The following is a 20267-nucleotide window of genomic DNA, read 5'->3' as shown; positions in this document are numbered from 1 at the left end:
ACGCCACCTGTGGTATTCGGTCATGATGACCGACTGTTGTGATCCGGTGACCCTGGAGCCGCATGAGACTTTCTCTGGAGTAGGTGGTACCTGTACTGACTGCAAACCCTAAACTGACACCGCAACTAGAAGTAGCCGTGGGGTGTACCTAACACGTCCTAGACACCTCGACACAGCCGGAGGACTAAATACCCCTATAGATGGAAATGGGAATTCTATCTTGCCTCAGAGCAGAACCCCAAAGGATAGGCAGCCCCCCACAAATATTGACTGTGAGTATAAGAGGAAAGACACACGCAGGCAGAAAGCAGGATTTAGCACAAGAGGCACTTCTAGCTAAATAGAAAAGGATAGGACAGAATTCTAAGCGGTCAGTATTAAAACCCTAAAAATATCCACAGCAGATAATACAAAATATTCTACATCTAACTAAAGACATAGAATGTATATCTGCATCTCCAGAAAATCCAGCATGACTGAAAAATCCAAACAAAGTCTAAGCTGGACAAAAACACAATGAATTGCACTGAATTGTAAAGCACACTGCATGTGTGCTACAGAGACAAAAAAACAGACACTTATCTTAGCTGAATTGACAGCAGGGCATGAGGAGCCAGACAGAGATGCAATCCCTCCAAGAACAATGGACAACTGGCAGGGACTCATGGATCCTGCACACCTAAATACCTAGTAGAGCTGCAATCAGCAGAAACACCTGCCCTGGATTACAACCCAGAGACAACTGCACTACCACCAACAACCACCGGAGGGAGCCCAAGAGCCGAATTCACAACAGTACCCCCCACCCTTGAAGAGGGGTCACCGAACCCTCACCAGAGCCCCCAGGCCGATCAGGATGAGCCAGATGAAAGGCACGGACCAAATCAGCAGCATGGACATCAGAGGCAAAAACCCAAGAATCATCCTCCTGGCCAAAACCCTTCCATTTGACAAGATACTGAAGCTTCCGCCTCGAAAAACGAGAATCCAAAATCTTCTCAACCACATACTCCAACTCCCCATCAACCAACACAGGGGCAGGAGGATCAACAGAGGGAACAACGGGCACCACATATTTCCGCAATAAAGATCTATGGAAAACATTATGGATGGCAAAAGAGGCCGGAAGGGCCAAACGAAAAGACACCGGATTGATAATCTCAGAAATCCTATAAGGACCAATAAACCGAGGCTTAAACTTAGGGGAAGAAACCTTCATAGGAACATGACGGGAAGACAACCAGACCAAATCCCCAACTCGAAGCCGGGAACCAACACACCGACGACGGTTAGCAAAACGCTGAGCCTCCTCCTGAGACAACACCAAATTGTCCACCACATGAGCCCAAATCTGCTGCAACCTGTCAACCACAGAATCCACACCCATCCATGCCCAGCCTAGCACAAAAGGCCCGCCAAAACCTAGAAACAAACTGGGAACCTCTGTCGGACACAATATTCTCCGGAATACCATGCAAACGAACCACATGCTGAAAAAACAACGGAACCAAATCAGAAGAGGAAGGCAATTTAGGCAAAGGCACCAAATGAACCATCTTAAGGAACCGGTCACAAACCACCCAGATAACCGACATCCTCTGGGAAACCGGAAGATCTGAAATAAAATCCATAGAAATATGCGTCCAGGGCCTCTCAGGGACCGGCAAAAGCAACCCACTAGCACGGGAACAACAAGGCTTGGCCCGCGCACAAGTCCCACAGGACTGCACAAAAGAACGCACATCACGCAACAAAGAAGGCCACCAAAAGGACCTACCAACCAAATCTCTGGTACCAAAAATACCAGGATGGCCAGCCAACACAGAACAATGAACCTCAGAAATCACTCTACTAGTCCATCTATCAGGAACAAACAGTTTCCCCACTGGACAACGGTCAGGTTTGTCAGCCTGAAATTCCTGAAGAACCCGTCGTAAATCAGGGGAAATGGCAGAAAGGACCACCCCTTCCTTCAGAATGCCGACCGGTTCAAGGACCTCAGGAGAATCAGGCAAAAAACTCCTAGAGAGGGCATCAGCCTTAATATTCTTAGAACCCGGAAGATACGAGACCACGAAATCAAAACGGGAGAAAAACAGGGACCATCGAGCCTGTCTAGGGTTCAACCGCTTGGCCGACTCGAGGTAAATCAGATTTTTATGATCGGTCAAGACCACAATACGGTGCTTGGCTCCCTCAAGCCAATGTCGCCATTCCTCAAACGCCCACTTCATAGCTAACAACTCCCGATTGCCGACATCATAATTGCGTTCAGCAGGCGAAAACTTACGGGAAAAGAAGGCACATGGTTTCATCAAGGAACCATCAGAATTCCTCTGAGACAAAACGGCCCCTGCCCCAATCTCAGAAGCGTCAACCTCAACCTGAAACAGAAGTGAAACATCCAGCTGACGCAACACCGGGGCAGAAGTAAATCGGCGTTTAAGCTCCTGAAAGGCAGAGACAGCCGCAGAGGACCAATTCGTCACATCAGCGCCTTTCTTCGTCAAATCGGTCAGGGGTTTAACCACACTGGAGAAGTTAGCAATGAAACGGCGATAAAAATTAGCAAAGCCCAAAAATTTCTGAAGGCTCTTCACGGATGTGGGCTGAATCCAATCATGAATGGCCTGAACCTTAACCGGATCCATCTCTATAGATGAGGGAGAAATAATGAAGCCCAAAAAAGAAACCTTCTGCACTCCAAAGAGACACTTAGACCCCTTCACAAATAAAGCATTATCACGAAGGATCTGAAATACCATCCTGACCTGTTTCACATGAGACTCCCAATCATCGGAAAAAATCAAAATGTCATCCAAATATACAATCATGAATTTATCAAGATAATTCCGGAAGATATCATGCATGAAGGACTGAAAAACAGATGGAGCATTAGAGAGCCTGAATGGCATCACAAGGTATTCAAAATGGCCTTCGGGCGTATTAAACGCAGTTTTCCATTCGTCACCCTGCTTAATACGAACAAGATTATATGCCTCTCGAAGGTCAATCTTAGTAAACCAACTAGCCCCCTTAATCCTAGCAAACAAATCGGAAAGCAAAGGCAAAGGGTATTGAAACTTGACCGTGATCTTATTCAAGAGGCGATAATCAATACAGGGTCTCAAGGAGCCATCCTTCTTAGCAACAAAAAAAAATCCCGCTCCCAACGGTGAAGAAGATGGCCGAATATGCCCCTTCTCCAAAGAATCCTTAACATAACTCCGCATGGCGGTATGTTCAGGCACAGACAGGTTGAAAAGTCGGCCCTTAGGAAACTTACAGCCTGGAATCAAGTCAATAGCACAATCACAGTCCCTATGCGGTGGAAGGGAACTGGACTTGGGCTCATCGAATACATCCTGAAAATCAGACAAAAACTCTGGAATTTCAGAAGAGGAGGAAGAGGAGATTGACATCAAAGGAACGTCATTATGAACCCCCTGACAACCCCAACTAGTCACAGACATAGATTTCCAATCCAACACCGGATTATGTACCTGCAACCATGGAAAACCCAGCACAATAGCATCATGCAAATTATGCAACACCAGAAAACGACAATTGTTGTGAACTATATTTCTTGGCTCCCTCTTGTGGTCACTAGCGGTATTACACTTGGATCATCTTTCTCCAGGTTGGTACCCACCTGGTTCGTTAGGCCTTGGGTGTTCCTATTTAGACTTCCTGGAAACTCAGTCTAGTGCCTGGAATCGATGTAGTCAGTCTATGTCTGTTTGCTCCTGTCTCCTGGTCTCCTGTTCTTTGCAAGATAAGCTAAGTCCTGCTTCCTTATTTTTTGTTAGGCGCATTGCTACTATTTTGTTCCAGCTTGTTAATAATGTGATTCCTGATTTTGGCTGGAAGCTCTAGGGGGCTGATATCCTCCCCCCACACCGTTAGTCGGTGCGGGGGTTCTTGGATATTCAGCGTGGATATTTTTGTAGGGTTTTTGCTGACCGCATAAGTCTGCTTCCTATTTTCTGCTATTAATTAGTGGGCCTCTCTTTGCTAAATCTAGTTCATACTTACGTTTGTCTTTTCTTCTTACCTCACCGTTATTATTTGTTGGGGGCTTGTATTTTAACTTTGGGGTCCTTTCTCTTGAGGCAAGTGAGGTCTTATTTTCTCTGAAAGGGTTAGTTAGTTCTCCGGCTGGTGCGAGACGTCTAGAACCAACGTAGGTACGTTCCCCGGCTACTTCTAGTTGTTGTGCTAGGATCAGGTATATGGTCAGCCAAGTTACCACCTCCCTATGAGCTGATTTTTGTGTTTGCGGACTTAGCTGGTACTTCTGAGATCCTCTACCACTAGGATCATAACAGTATTCCAGGCCAAAAAGTGAATATTTAATGCATTGCAGAAGCGGGATTAAAAGAAAAGAAGTTCTGAGTTTTTTTTTTCTTCTTCCCCTTTTTCCTCTGAGTGGCTTGAAGCTCTGCTGCAGACATGAATGTTCAGACTCTGATTACTAGTGTGGATCAGCTTGCTGCACGAGTGCAGGGCATTCAGGATTTTGTTACTAGTAGTCCTATGTCAGAGCCTAAGATACCTATTCCGGAGCTTTTCTCTGGTGATCGATTTAAATTTGGGAATTTCAGGAATAATTGTAAATTGTTTCTATCTTTGAGACCGCGTTCGTCTGGAGACTCAGCTCAGCAAGTTAAAATTGTTATCTCTTTCTTGCGTGGCGACCCTCAGGATTGGGCTTTTTCATTGGCGCCAGGAGATCCGGCATTGGCAAATATTGATGCGTTTTTTCTGGCGCTCGGATTTCTTTATGAGGAGCCCAATCTTGAAATTCAGGCAGAAAAAGCGTTGCTGGCTATCTCTCAGGGCCAGGATGAGGCTGAAGTGTATTGCCAAAAATTTCGGAAATGGTCCGTGCTTACTCAATGGAATGAGTGTGCTCTGGCCGCAAATTTCAGAAATGGCCTTTCTGAAGCCATTAAGAATGTGATGGTGGGTTTTCCCATTCCTACAAGTCTGAGTGATTCTATGGCTCTGGCCATTCAGATAGATCGGCGTTTGCGGGAGCGCAAATCTGCTAATCCTCTGGCAGTGTTGTCTGAACGGACACCTGACTCAATGCTATGTGATAGAATTCAGACTAGAACTGAACGACAAAATCATAGACGTCAGAATGGGTTTTGTTTTTACTGTGGTGATTCTACACATGTTATCTCAGCATGCTCTAAACGTCTAACAAAGATGGTTAGTCCTGTCACCATTGGTAATTTGCATCCTAAGTTTATTTTGTCTGTAACTCTAATTTGTTCATTGTCTTCCTACCCTGTTATGGCATTGGTGGATTCAGGTGCTGCCCTGAGTCTTATGGACTTGTCGTTTGCCAAGCGCTGTGGTTTTGTTCTGGAGCCTTTGAAAAATCCTATTCCTCTTAGAGGAATTGATGCTACGCCATTGGCGGAGAATAAACCGCAGTATTGGACACAAGTGACCATGTGCATGACTCCTGAACATCGGGAGGTGATTCGTTTTCTTGTTCTGCATAAAATGCATGATTTGGTCGTTTTAGGTCTGCCATGGTTACAGACCCATAATCCAGTTTTGGATTGGAAGGCAATGTCTGTGTCAAGTTGGGGTTGTCAGGGAATTCATTGCGATTCCCCGTCGGTGTCTATTGCTTCTTCTACTCCTTCTGAAGTTCCGGAGTATTTGTTGGACTATCAGGATGTATTCAGTGAGTCCAGGTCCAGTGCCCTTCCTCCTCATAGGGACTGTGACTGCGCTATAGATTTGATTCCTGGTAGTAAATTTCCTAAGGGACGATTATTTAATCTATCTGTACCTGAGCATGCCGCAATGCGTTCTTATATAAAGGAGTCTTTGGAGAAGGGACATATTCGTCCATCCTCTTCCCCTCTTGGTGCGGGATTCTTTTTTGTAGCCAAGAAAGACGGGTCTTTGAGACCTTGTATAGACTATCGGCTTCTGAATAAAATCACGGTCAAATTTCAGTATCCTTTGCCACTATTGTCGGACTTGTTTGCTCGGATTAAGGGTGCCAAGTGGTTCACCAAGATAGATCTTCGTGGTGCGTACAACCTTGTGCGCATTAAGCAGGGAGATGAATGGAAAACTGCGTTTAATACGCCCGAAGGCCATTTTGAGTACTTGGTGATGCCTTTTGGGCTCTCGAATGCTCCTTCAGTGTTTCAGTCCTTTATGCATGACATCTTCCGGAAGTATCTAGATAAATTTATGATTGTTTATCTGGATGATATTCTGGTTTTTTCTGATGATTGGGATTCTCATGTAAAGCAAGTCAGGATGGTGTTTCAGGTTTTGCGTGATAATGCTTTGTTTGTGAAGGGCTCAAAGTGTCTCTTTGGAGTGCAGAAGGTTTCCTTTCTGGGTTTCATTTTCTCCCCTTCTACAGTAGAGATGGACCCAGTCAAGGTCCGAGCTATTCATGATTGGACTCAACCCACGTCTGTTAAGAGTCTTCAGAAGTTCTTGGGTTTTGCTAACTTCTACCGTCGTTTTATTGCTAATTTCTCTAGCGTTGTTAAACCTTTGACGGATATGACCAAGAAAGGTTCTGATGTGGCTAATTGGGCTCCGGCAGCCGTGGAGGCTTTCTGGGAGCTGAAGCGCCGGTTTACTTCGGCGCCTGTTTTGTGCCAGCCTGATGTCTCACTTCCCTTTCAGGTGGAAGTGGACGCTTCTGAGATCGGTGCAGGGGCTGTTTTGTCGCAGAAAGGCTCTGGTTGCTCTGTGATGAGACCTTGTGCTTTTTTTTCTAGGAAATTTTCGCCTGCGGAGCGGAACTATGATGTTGGTAATCGGGAGTTGTTGGCCATGAAGTGGGCATTTGAGGAGTGGCGTCATTGGCTCGAGGGAGCTAAGCATCGTGTGGTGGTCTTGACTGATCACAAAAATTTGATGTATCTCGAGTCTGCTAAGCGCCTGAATCCTAGACAGGCTCGTTGGTCGTTGTTTTTCTCCCGTTTTGACTTTGTGGTCTCGTACCTGCCTGGTTCGAAGAATGTGAAGGCTGATGCTCTTTCTAGGAGTTTTGTGCCTGACTCTCCGGGAGTCTCAGAGCCAGCTGGTATTCTTAAAGAGGGAGTAATCTTGTCGGCCATTTCTCCTGATTTGCGTCGTGTGTTGCAGAGATTTCAGGCTGGTAGACCTGACCCTTGCCCACCTGATAGACTGTTTGTTCCTGATAAATGGACCAGCAGAGTTATCTCCGAGGTTCACTTCTCAGTGTTGGCAGGGCATCCTGGGATTTTTGGTACCAGAGATTTGGTAGCTAGGTCCTTTTGGTGGCCTTCCTTGTCACGGGATGTGCGTTCTTTTGTGCAGTCCTGTGGGATTTGTGCTCGGGCTAAGCCTTGCTGTTCTCATGCCAGCGGGTTGCTTTTGCCCTTGCCCGTCCCGAAGAGGCCCTGGACACACATTTCCATGGATTTCATTTCAGATCTTCCGGTGTCTCAAGGTATGTCTGTCATCTGGGTGGTGTGTGATCGCTTTTCCAAGATGGTCCATCTGGTGCCCTTGCCTAAGTTGCCTTCCTCTTCTGATCTGGTTCCTTTGTTCTTTCAGAATGTGGTTCGTTTGCATGGCATTCCTGAGAATATCGTGTCTGACAGAGGATCCCAGTTTGTGTCCAGATTCTGGCGATCTTTTTGTGCTAAGATGGGCATTGATTTGTTGTTTTCATCTGCCTTTCATCCTCAGACTAATGGCCAAACGGAGCAAACTAATCAGACGCTGGAGGCTTATTTGAGATGTTTTGTTTCTGCGGATCAGGATGATTGGGTGACCTTCTTGCCATTGGCTGAGTTTGCCCTCAATAATCGGGCTAGTTCCGCTACTTTGGTTTCGCCATTTTTCTGCAACTCTGGTTTTCATCCTCGTTTTTCCTCGGGTCATGTTGAACCTTCTGACTGTCCTGTGGTGGATTCCGTGGTGGATAGGTTGCAGCGGATTTGGAATCATGTGGTGGACAACTTGAAGTTGTCACAGGAGAAGGCTCAGCGTTTTGCCAACCGCCGCCGCGGTGTGGGTCCCCGACTTCGTGTTGGGGATTTGGTTTGGTTATCTTCTCGGTATGTCCCTCTGAAGGTTTCCTCTCCTAAGTTTAAGCCTCGCTTTATTGGTCCTTATAAAATTTTGGAAGTCCTTAATCCGGTGTCTTTTCGTTTGGATCTTCCGGTGTCATTTGCCATTCACAATGTGTTCCATAGGTCTTTGTTGCGGCGGTACGTTGTGCCTGTGGTTCCTGCTGTTGACCCTCCGGCTCCGGTCTTGGTTGAGGGCGAGTTGGAGTACGTGGTGGAGAAGATCTTGGATTCTCGTCTCTCTAGACGGAGGCTTCAGTATCTGGTCAAATGGAAGGGCTATGGTCAGGAGGATAATTCCTGGGTGGTCGCCTCTGATGTTCATGCGGCCGATTTGGTTCGTGCCTTTCACGCTGCTCATCCTGATCGCCCTGGTGGTCTTGGTGAGGGTTCGGTGACCCCTCCTTTAAGGGGGGGTACTGTTGTGAACTATATTTCTTGGCTCCCTCTTGTGGTCACTAGCGGTATTACACTTGGATCATTCTTCTCCAGGTTGGTACCCACCTGGTTCGTTAGGCCTTGGGTGTTCCTATTTAGACTTCCTGGAAACTCAGTCTAGTGCCTGGAATCGATGTAGTCAGTCTATGTCTGTTTGCTCCTGTCTCCTGGTCTCCTGTTCTTTGCAAGATAAGCTAAGTCCTGCTTCCTTATTTTTTGTTAGGCGCATTGCTACTATTTTGTTCCAGCTTGTTAATAATGTGATTCCTGATTTTGGCTGGAAGCTCTAGGGGGCTGATATCCTCCCCCAACACCGTTAGTCGGTGCGGGGGTTCTTGGATATTCAGCGTGGATATTTTTGTAGGGTTTTTGCTGACCGCATAAGTCTGCTTCCTATTTTCTGCTATTAATTAGTGGGCCTCTCTTTGCTAAATCTAGTTCATACTTACGTTTGTCTTTTCTTCTTACCTCACCGTTATTATTTGTTGGGGGCTTGTATTTTAACTTTGGGGTCCTTTCTCTTGAGGCAAGTGAGGTCTTATTTTCTCTGAAAGGGTTAGTTAGTTCTCCGGCTGGTGCGAGACGTCTAGAACCAATGTAGGTACGTTCCCCGGCTACTTCTAGTTGTTGTGCTAGGATCAGGTATATGGTCAGCCAAGTTACCACCTCCCTATGAGCTGATTTTTGTGTTTGCGGACTTAGCTGGTACTTCTGAGATCCTCTACCACTAGGATCATAACAGGCAATCTTCCTGATGGGCTGGCGCCATGCACATGGTCGCCTGTGTCCAAAACTGGGGTTTATTTTTAGCCAAAGGTGTAGCATCAATGCCCCTTAAAGGAATAGTGTTCTGCAAAGACTGCAAAGGGAAACCACAACGCCTGGCAAATTCAAAGTCCATTAAGTTCAAAGCGGCGCCTGAATCCACAAACGCCATGACAGAAAATGACGACAATGAGCAGATCAAGGTCACAGATAACAGAAATTTAGGTTGTACAGTACTGATGGTAACTGAACTAGCGATTCTCTTTGTACGCTTAGGGCAGACTGAAATGACATGAGAAGCATCACCACAATAAAAACACAACCTATTCTGACATCTGAATCCTTGTTGTTCCGTTCTAGACAGAATTCTATCACACTGCATTGGCTCAGGCATCTGCTCTGAGGACAACGCCACAGCGCGCACAGTTCTGCGCTCCCGCAAGCACCGATCAATCTGAATGGCCAGAGACATAGAATCACTCAGACCGACAGGCGTGGGAAACCCCACCATAACATCTTTAACGGATTCAGAAAGACCCTTTCTGAAAATTGCCGCCAAAGCATCATCAGTCCATTTAGTCAACACAGACCATTTTCTAAACTTCTGACAATACAATTCTGCCGCTTCTTGACCCTGAGACAGGGCCAACAAGGTCTTCTCCGCTTGATCCACAGAATTTGGTTCATCATATAATAATCCTAAAGCCTGAAAAAAGGCGTCTACATTAAGCAAGGCCGGATTCCCAGATTCCAGGGAAAATGCCCAATCCTGAGGATCGCCACGCAGCAGGGAGATGACAATTTTAACCTGCTGAATGGGATCACCAGAGGATCGAGGTCTCCGAGAAAAAAACAGTTTACAGTTGTTTTTAAAACTCAAGAATTTGGACCTGTCCCCAAAAAACAAATCAGGAGTAGGAATCCTAGGCTCTAAAACCGGAGTCTGAATAATATAATCAGAAATACCCTGTAACCTAGCAGCAAGCTGGTCTACACGAGAAGCTAATCCCTGAACATCCATGCTAGCACAAAACTCCTCAGCCACCCAGAGAAAAAGAGGGAAGGAAAGACAAAGTAGGCTACAGAAAAAAAAATGGCTCAACACCTTTCTTCCCTTCTTCTGAGATGCATTTAACTCATTGTTGGCCAGTTGTACTGTTATGATCTGGTGACCTTGGAGCCGCATGAGACTTTCTCTGGAGTAGATGGTACCTGTACTGACCGCAAACCCTAAACTGACACCGCAACTAGAAGTAGCCGTGGGGTGTACCTAACACATCCTAGACACCTCGACACAGCCGGAGGACTAAATACCCCTAAAGATGGAAATGGGAATTCTATCTTGCCTCAGAGCAGAACCCCAAAGGATAGGCAGCCCCCCACAAATATTGACTGTGAATATAAGAGTAAAGACACACACAGGCAGAAAACAGGATTTAGCAAAAGAGGCACCTTTAGCTAAATAGAAAAGGATAGGACAGAGTACTAAGCGGTCAGTATTAAAATCCTAAAAATATCCACAGCAGATTATACCAAAATACCACATTTAACTAAAGACATGGAATGTATATCTGCATCTCCGGAGAATCCAACATGACTGAAAAATCCAAACACAGTCTAAGCTGGACAAATAAACACAATGAATTGCACTGAATAATAAAGCACACAGCATGTGTGCTGCAGAGACAAAAACAGAAACTTATCTTAGCTGAATTGGCAGCAGAGCAGGAGGAACCAGACAGAGATGTAACACCTCCAAGAACAATGGGCAACTGGCAAGGGCTAATGGATCCTGCACACCTAAATAGCCCAGTCAGAGCTGCAATCAGCAGAAACACCTGCCCAGGATTGCAACCCAGAGGCAACTGCACTACCACCAACAACCACCGGAGGGAACCCAAGAGCAGAATTCACAACAATACTGTACCCACTAAAGGCATGCTATATAACTCTAAAGTATAACTTAACATTTTCTTTATTTTTCTAAGTGCAAGATCTATCAACTATCTATCTATGGCTTTCTGGAGGACTCACTAACCCCGACGGGTTCACTTTATTGAAATTCAGCTTTCAACTTTCCCCTGTCCTCAATTTCTGAAGTACGTTATTAAACATTTCTTATTACTAGTTACATACTATCTCTATGTAAAACATTATCACTATCTAACTTTCTTAAGGCAACATTATGTTTTGGCTAAGTGCAACAATTGAACATTCCCTTTAAGAGGGACATCTCAAGTCTCTTTGAGGTAGTGCAAACTATCAATTTGCAAGTCCGTTTAAAGCAAGAACTTCTGCGCTGTAATCAGGAACAGTCTCTTCAAAAATGAGAAACAAAAGAAAATTGCGGCAGCACTCACCGAATTGTGTGATTCTGGCTTTTATTGAAACTGGTTCAGCGTGACATGTCCACGGCTCGGGGGAGTGCTGGAGATAGGAGGTGAGCAGGGGTGACGATGATCGTTTCGCGCTAACAGAGCGCTTCCACGGGTCTGAGGTGAGTCTCTTCTAAAAGCTCTTCTTTTTGTAAAACCAGTAGGGAGCACCTTTAAGAAGGTGCAAACTATGTACAGCAACAGTTTGTGAATCATTCACCGTCCATGATTCGGTAGTCTGTTAGAACAATGATGAACTTGTGCAAACTGGAAACAATAGGGATCCCGGGTCAACAAAGGGATCCCTTTAAGAAGAATAACCCTGGACGGGTTTAAAGCAGCAAAAACAGGAAAACAAACAGTTAACTATTTACATACTCAGGTTTCCGAGGTTTATTCTCATAGTAGGCTGCAAGGCATCAGTTGATAACGAACACTCCCTGACCGGGGAATCTTCGGTTCCGTGTTCTCATCTGATGCGGTGCCAGTGTCATTGGTTCGTCTCTCAGGTGCGGTCAGGTCACCAGGGGTCTGGATTCGGATGTCAGTTTTGGTAGCAAGTTCAGTAGCGGCAATAATGCACACTGTGGTAGTAGTATTAGGGTTTGTCAAGTCCGAGTTAGTCGTGTTTAGGGCAGCAGGTGGCGCTATTGCGGGCTCGCATCGCTTAACATTCAGAGTGCACCAGCCTTGTGCACTCCGTTGGCGAGTGTAGGTCACCTGGTCCCCTCTGCGTAAGATTCGGTTCCGATAGCCATTGCGGAATTGGACCTCCACGTCATAGCTGGCAACGAAGACGTCGGACAGTAGTCCCGGTTCTTGTATCAAGCCCCAACCCCGTTTCGGGTGAAAGGCTAGTACCATTCCCTGTTTTACCAAGTTCTTATTACCGCGATCGGTCTTTGGTTTTTGTACTCTCGGTGGGTCTCGTTGTTCTGTCTCTTTTCGTTTTTTTCCAGTGTGAAATTAGGCATTGTTGGTACTGCTCCCAAGTGAGCGCAGCAATATAGATCCCTTCTTCTCGGGACCCATCTGGTCTAGTCCTTGGTGCGTCCCATTGGAAGATCACCCCCTCAGAGCTCACGTCTAGTGGTTCTCCCATAGCTGTTGGTAACGGGGGCACTGTCTTCTCCACGGTGTCAAGAGCCACCACGACGAGCTCAGCGGCGGGGAATCGGTCATTGCCGGGACGGGGAGCGGTCACGGGAGCGGGATCGGTCGGTAGAGCAGGGGCGCTTTCCATACCTGCGTCTGATGTGGCTCCACCGATGCCGATCTGTTCCATTGATGAGGACACTGGAATCGGCTGCGGCCCAGGCTGCGGTTCTTCCCAGGCGGTCTTCTGGCATAGTTCCGACTTCCATTTCCTCGCTGCTGTCGGCTTCGTGTCTGGGATTGGTTGGTTCGGCTCCTCCAGCTGCGGATCCAAGGAGTCCAGACTCTCCAGCTGTGGCAGGTTCGGGTCCACCCCCGGTCGGCTGAGGCAGTCCTGGGTCACTTCGTCGTCGTTCAGGTACTCGCTGGTCGCCCTCGCTGTTTCGAGGTCTGCGCCCACACATGCACATGGCTACGCCATTTTCTCGGGGTGGAGCTCCTTCTTCCCCTCGTTCCCGCTGTTGCAAATCAGGGGGCGGTTCTCCTCTGCTTCGGGGCAGGTCGTCATCTTGCAGCAGTAGTCGGAGGGGGCGGTCGTTACTTTTGGCGCCGCTTTGGTAGTCTCCTCCCATGGCATGCCCTTCTTCTTCTCCTGCGCTCCTCGTGGCGATGTAATGGCGGCGGTTTTGGCGGGAATTTTGGCGGCAAATGGCAATACACAGTCTTTGCAATAAATCACAGTTCAAGCACGATTCTGACACAGTTCCAAGGCACACATGACCTGATTCTCAGGCTTAAGTAGATCCTGTTCGTGACGCCAAAGTTGGATTGCCCCCAGGCGCAGGGCAGTGGGGTACTCGGCATGGGGTCCCTCTGTCTCAGTTCTGCGGATGTCACGGTGGCCCGACCCGGTTCGTTGCCCTGCTAAGGGGCGTCCAATTAATGGTGTAGATGAGAGTTTGTCAAGTGTTCGTGACGCCACCTGTGGATTTCGGTCAGGATGACCGACGCTGCTTAGGGGTCCGCTGGAGTGATGGAATGGCAGCTAGATGGTATACCTTCCCACAGGTGAAGTATGTCCCCAGGGCTTCCCAGTAAGGTAGATGATGATGGTGTAGGTCGCAGTGAATAACGAAGACAAAAAGGTTGCAGTCTCTTTACCTTTTACTGTAGACTTCAGCATCCACAATCCAGAGCACTGCTAACAGGGCTGGCTGAATCCGGCCGGTCCGAAGGCACATCCAGAGTTCCCTTTGCAGGTGGAAATCAGTAGCGTTCCTACTAGCGCCTGTGTGTTGTAGTACCTCCCTGCTGAGCACCACGGGATAGTTTTCACAACTCTTGTGTATGTTTCTGATGTTCTCTCCGTCCCCCAGATGGTATGGACAGGACGCACCCGTATGACGGGGTAGGCCTGGAGTTAATTTATAGGGACCCTAGTGACACCCCTCTCCCACAATTGCCTCCGTTGTCTTCTTTAGGTGAAAAGGTGAGACAGCCAACCTAGAGTTAACTGCCCTGCCGTTGTCTGGAGTAATGCGTAGAGTCAGCACTCCCTCGGTGTTCCGGCCACCGGCTACGCGCCTCGGAAGGATGTTGCCATGATCTTAAGGCAGGACTCCTCCTGGTATTATCTCCTAGTGCTGTGATCTCGTTTCTCACTTCTCCACAATATACTTCACTTCTTGTCCTTTCTTAGGATGCTGCCGCAATGAGGTGCAGGCGCAGCTCCGTAACGATCTATCTCTTGCTAGGTCACTGTCAGGATCCCACCCCTGACAGGGACCTCCCTGGGTCTCCCCAGTCAGCTTTCTCTCTCTGACTCGATGTTCTTGGGGCAGAGCCCAGTCAGCTTCTCTCTAACTTCCTATCCGACCACCAGTTTTACCCGTGTGTGAGGAGTGGCCTAATCGATAGAACCTTTCGCTCCCCCTGGTGGCCGGAGTGTGAAGTGTAGTGTGTGACTGTGATACCTGGTCAGGTGAACTCCTTTAGTACAATCAGACGTACCATCACTCCCCCTGGTGGAAGAGCGACAATACTGCACGACCAGGACTCTGGGGCGCTGCACTTTTATAGTACAAGATCAAAGGGAATTGAGGCATTACACAATAATTTGGCAGAAATATGAGTTATACAATTGGTTGTCAAACACATCCTGGGATACAAAATAAATTACATGAGTTAATGTGGAGGAACTTTCCTTATGTCAGTGTGCCCTGGTCCAAAAGTTGAAGTTCTCATTGGGCTGAATCCACAGGTTTTTTATGTGGTTATCCTATATCATCATTATATTTGGAAACCACAATGTGTCCTTGACAATTTCTGTGAATTGTAAGTAAAACCATCAGGCCATAAAAATGTCTGTGCATAGATAGATGATAACTGGAACATAGGCCATTCTTGCGTAAGACTATTTTCTTGTACTTTTTTCAGTTTAAGAAACAGAGCAGAAATTAACCATTTCCTTAACAGGAGTCTGTGTTAGGAGTCGAGTTCCCGCTGCTGCACAGGGGGAATATCGAGCCATGTCTGCTGCGGTCTCTCATTCTGCATCGGCCGCAGTGGAGCCTGCTCAGCAGAGACGTCGGTACTAGCGTCTCACTGAGTCTGATACTGTGCAAAGGGTTACTGCTGTCTCTCCAGGCTCTGCTATTGTACCCTGCACTGATCTGCGGTGAGCAGGCTTTTCTGGGACTAAGTCCTGCTTTGCACATACTGAGCATGCCCAGGGTAAGATCTCTCAGTGGAGATCAAGGGTCACATGCTCAGGTACTGCAGCCACTTCCATTGGTCCTCCAGGAAGGTCCTGTACCTGATCAAGTTCTGTGGCTGCCTTCCATTGGTCCTTCTTGGAAGGTCCTCTTGGTGCTGCAGCTATGAAAGGTTCTCATGACCGCACGGCCATGCGCTAGTATCAAATATATACAAGCTCAGCGCCAGTGTGGTCGTGTGTGTGGTCAGGGACCCGGCTGAAATAAGCCCATAGAATGCTGGCACCTCCGGCGAGGAGTTTATGTGTGTATTCAGGGCTGGCTAATAGCCAATAGAATTCCGGTTCCACCGGAGAGGAGCTGCGTGTTGGATGGACTGCATGACCACTGTCGGCTCTACACAATAGCTGTGTCCCCTGTGAGTTAAACAGGGCACAGCGTTCTCTTTACTACGGGCTCTGTGAAGTAACAGAGTTCGTTTATTCTAATTTGCTTCGCCGCCTTACTTAGCAGCAGGTTCTTTCCTGCACGGTGGATCCCGGGTTGCGAACGCACCTATCCCATCTAATAAATATATTCGGTGCGTTCCGCCAACCCTAACAGTCTGTTTCAGTATTTCAAATAAAGAACTTTATTCTGGGTGTCTGTGTTTTTTAATATCACTATGGCTTTAGTAATGGGGACAATATCAATGACCCCTTTCTAGGCTATTTATATCAGCCCTCAGTGGTTAGCCTAGCCTTTGCTGGTTAGATTTTTATAGGGGGACCCTATGTCATTTTTTTACTGGGAATTCCCCTGTAAACTAGCCAGTAAAGGCTAAAAAAACAGCTGTGAGTTGATATTAATAGCCTGGGAACCTTTATGGCTATTGGATCCTTCCCAGAATATTAACATCAGCCGTCGTCTTTCCCTCTGCTGGTTATGAAAATTATGCAGGAGCCCACGCAATTTTTTTTTTCTTTAAATTAAGAGTTGTAGTTTGGTTACAGCCTATGTATGTCCATTCTGTTAATGCTCCTACATAGGCTGGTGACAATGTGTGTGTTTGTGTTTACTTATTGACTTATTAATGAGAGTGTCGTGCTGACACCTTTTCATTACTAATCTTAGGGCTAGGTGTCAATGACAGCTGTTAACATCAAGCCCTAATACCATTACCCTGATGCTACTGCATCAGTATCAAAAAGGTGGTGTTGAACCAATAAATTACATCACAAAACTTTTTTTACAATATCTTTATTTAGCTCATAATGCCATCATTGCTGTACAAAAATGAATGCAAAAAACATACAAAATGCGACAAAAACACACCCAAAATCACGGCAAAACGCGCCTTTTTGACACTGTTTTTGCTGCCAAGAAATGCAGAAACCTTGCAGAAGTTTCTGCAAGCAAATATTCAATGTGCGCACATAACCTTAGCGTTAAGGCTTTGTTAGGGTTGGAGTTAGAATTGGGGGGTTTCCACTGTTTAGGCATGTCTGGGGGTCTCCACATACGACATGGTGCCCGCCATCGATTCCAGCCAATTTTGCATTCAAAAAGTCCAACGGTGCTCCCTCCCTTCTGAGCCCTGCCATACAGTGCATTTTTCCCCACATATGGGGTATCTGTATACTCAGGAGAAATTGCACAACAAATTCTGTGGTCCATTTTCCCCTTATACCCTTGTGAAAATAAAAAAAAATTGGGTCTAAATTTTTGCCAAATTTCCATTTTGTTTTCATAAATAAACGCAAGTCCTATCGAAGAAATGTTACTACTACCATGAAGTACAATATGTTACAAACAAAAAAAGCTCGGAATCAGTGGGATCCGTTGAAGTGTCCCAGAGTTATTACCACATAAAGTGACAGTGGTCAGAACTGTAAAAATTGGCCCTGTCATTAAGGTCAAAATTGGCTTGGTCACTAAGGGGTTAAAATATCAGTCCTTTCCCTGAGACCCATCACTTTATCTTCTGTTATCGGAGCTACGTGACGGCTTCTCTTCTTGAATGCAGCGCTGACCTTTTTATGGGACCATTTTGGGGCATCTGTGACTTTTTGATTGTTGTGTTTTCATTGCATTTTTGGGGAGGTGTATGTGCTGTTTTTGATATGTTTATTCTTATGGTGTTTACCGTGTGGGATAAATCCTCATGTGACAATGACGAATATGTTGATTTATACTTTTTTTTTTTTGTTCTTATTTTTGGAGACAACAAAACTAATGAGGACTTCAACCTGAGATCCTGTTCTTACCGGGCTTCATAGGAAAACCTTGGTGGCAGACACAGTGGTCTTCTGGAGGCCACAGGTCGTCACAGCCAGCTCTATTGCTGAGCCATTTGTCAGTCAGTGCCGGCTCTAATGCTGAGCTGGCTGTCAGTCAGTGCCGAGGCCACGGTAACAGCCGCCACTCTCTATACACTGATCGGTGACTGTAGCTGCTCCTGCTGAAACTCCATGACTGAAAGCCGAACGCTGCCGAGTGAGACTAAAGTTCATTTCCTCCTGGCAGCGGGGCTCTCAGTGCTGACACCGGGCAGGTTCAATATGTTATTAACCTGCAGGTTAACCCCATGTCTGCAGGTTATTACCATTATTTTACATGACAGGTTCCCTTTAACCACTTCACTGCTGCTGACAGTTCCATTTAAGTAGCAGAAATCTGAGCTCGCTCCACAGACGCGCACCTGGAATCCTCCATGCATGAACATAAGATATCAGGAAGGGGTTAACGAGCCTTATCACATGATGCCAGAATGCACGGATGGGGTGTCCTAGCCTCAAGGGCTGAACGACAGCAAAATGTCAGGGGGTCCGCTCTTCCTCTTCATGGGGTCTGATGAGAACAATGTAAGTGGGATGGTAACGCAGGTGTTGGCCCTTCAGATACATTGGGCAGCACAATGGTGATAATAACACAGGTCAACAAAAAAAAATTTTTTTTCTGGTGTCCAAAATATTTTAATGAATTTGGGGTATTTTTGGGGTGCTGATTCTGAATATGTCATCAGTTTTGCCAGATTGGCTCAAGTTTTTGAGATTTTTGGTATCTTATTTATAGCACTTGTTGGTAAATGCGACGCATCATCTCATTAATTTCTTTGGATTAGTACTTGAACTGAGCAGTTCTCAATATAGTTTTGTGTTAATTAGTGTTCTAAAAGTTTGTTCATAGCTTGATTTTTGCACTAACTTTATGTTGTTGTCTGTTTTCCAGTGAAAAGCATGAACTCATCAAGAAGAAGTTGTCTTAACGATCCAGACTCATTCTGTTACATTTGTGGTGAATACACACTGCCAAAACATAGAAGAAACATAACAGACTTCGTAAAAAAAAGTGTATTTTGCCTATTTTGGGGTTATGCTTGGGGACCAAGACAAGTTTTGGGCACCACACATAGTGTGCAAAGCATGTATCGAATTATTACGAAAATGGAGCAAAGGACAAAGAAAAAGCTTCAAATTTGGTGTTCCAATGGTGTGGAGAGAGCCAAAAAATCATCATGATGACTGTTATTTCTGTGCAGTGCAAGTGCAAGGATTCAATAAGCATAAGAAACGAAAATGGGAGTAACATGGAATCTGCAAGAAGGCCTGTCCCTCATTGTGAAGATGTGCCTGTACCTGTGTTTACCATAAATAACAGTCATCATGATGATTTTTTGGCTCTCTCCACACCATTGGAACACCAAATTTGAAGCTTTTTCTTTGTCCTTTGCTCCATTTTCGTAATAATTCGATACATGCTTTGCACACTATGTGTGGTGCCCAAAACTTGTCTTGGTCCCCAAGCATAACCCCAAAATAGGCAAAATACACTTTTTTTATGAAGTCTGTTATGTTTCTTCTATGTTTTGGCAGTGTGTATTCACCACAAATGTAACAGAATGAGTCTGGATCGTTAAGACAACTTCTTCTTGATGAGTTCATGCTTTTCACTGGAAAACAGACAACAACATAAAGTTAGTGCAAAAATCAAGCTATGAACAAACTTTTAGAACACTAATTAACACAAAACTATATTGAGAACTGCTCAGTTCAAGTACTAATCCAAAGAAATTAATGAGATGATGCGTCGCATTTACCAACAAGTGCTATAAATAAGATACCAAAAATCTCAAAAACTTGAGCCAATCTGGCAAAACTGATGACATATTCAGAATCAGCACCCCAAAAATACCCTAAATTCGATGAAATATCTTTGGCACCAAAAATGCTGTTGACCAGTGTAATCAGTGTAAGTCTCCCTTAATGGGTTGTTTATTCAGATGAATATGTATTACGGGGCTTTGTGGAATCTGACCAGACAATCTCTCTTTGGCTCCCCATGTACATGCCTGCGGTGCCTGCTCTTTAGTTGACCTTTCTATACATTGATAGGCACTAACCGCTGCGTATCGGGGTCTCCCCACAACATTGTCCTCCCGTGCCCTGTGACTACATTCGTTAGCTGTACACGTGCACTTTCCTCCTTCAGAGACAAATTCAGAACTTTCCGCACACTCGTCTTTTAATAGGGGGACAGCAGGTTCTCTCTTCTTAGAGTGATCCCAGAGGATCCTGTCCAGGAGAGAGGTCGTGTCCTCATGGTGACCTCATGAGCTCTCAGAAAACAATCACCGGTAAATGGTAACCGTCCTTCCCCCAATCTCCATAACGGTGAATTAGGAGAGAAAAAAACGCTGGATAGAAATGTGGCGCTTTCTCCAGCTTCTCTGTGGTTCCATCCCTGGTGGATAGGAAACTTGGAGAAGTTGTGTTTCTTAGTGCGGCTCCTCGATCTGACTGACGAGG

At 46.0% G+C, this 20267-nt stretch overlaps 1 protein-coding gene across 1 annotated transcript in view; it reads left to right on the top strand.

Moving 5' to 3' along the window:
• Window positions 1–20267, top strand: part of LOC143793382 (gastrula zinc finger protein XlCGF66.1-like) — a 98316-nt gene that overhangs the window by 77256 nt on the left and 793 nt on the right. The window lies entirely within an intron of this gene.

Source organism: Ranitomeya variabilis, chromosome 1, assembly GCF_051348905.1.
Source record: "Ranitomeya variabilis isolate aRanVar5 chromosome 1, aRanVar5.hap1, whole genome shotgun sequence".
In the NCBI taxonomy this organism is placed as follows: domain Eukaryota; kingdom Metazoa; phylum Chordata; class Amphibia; order Anura; family Dendrobatidae; genus Ranitomeya; species Ranitomeya variabilis.
Note: the sequence above shows the minus strand (reverse complement) of the source record. Positions and strands in the feature narration are given on the sequence as shown.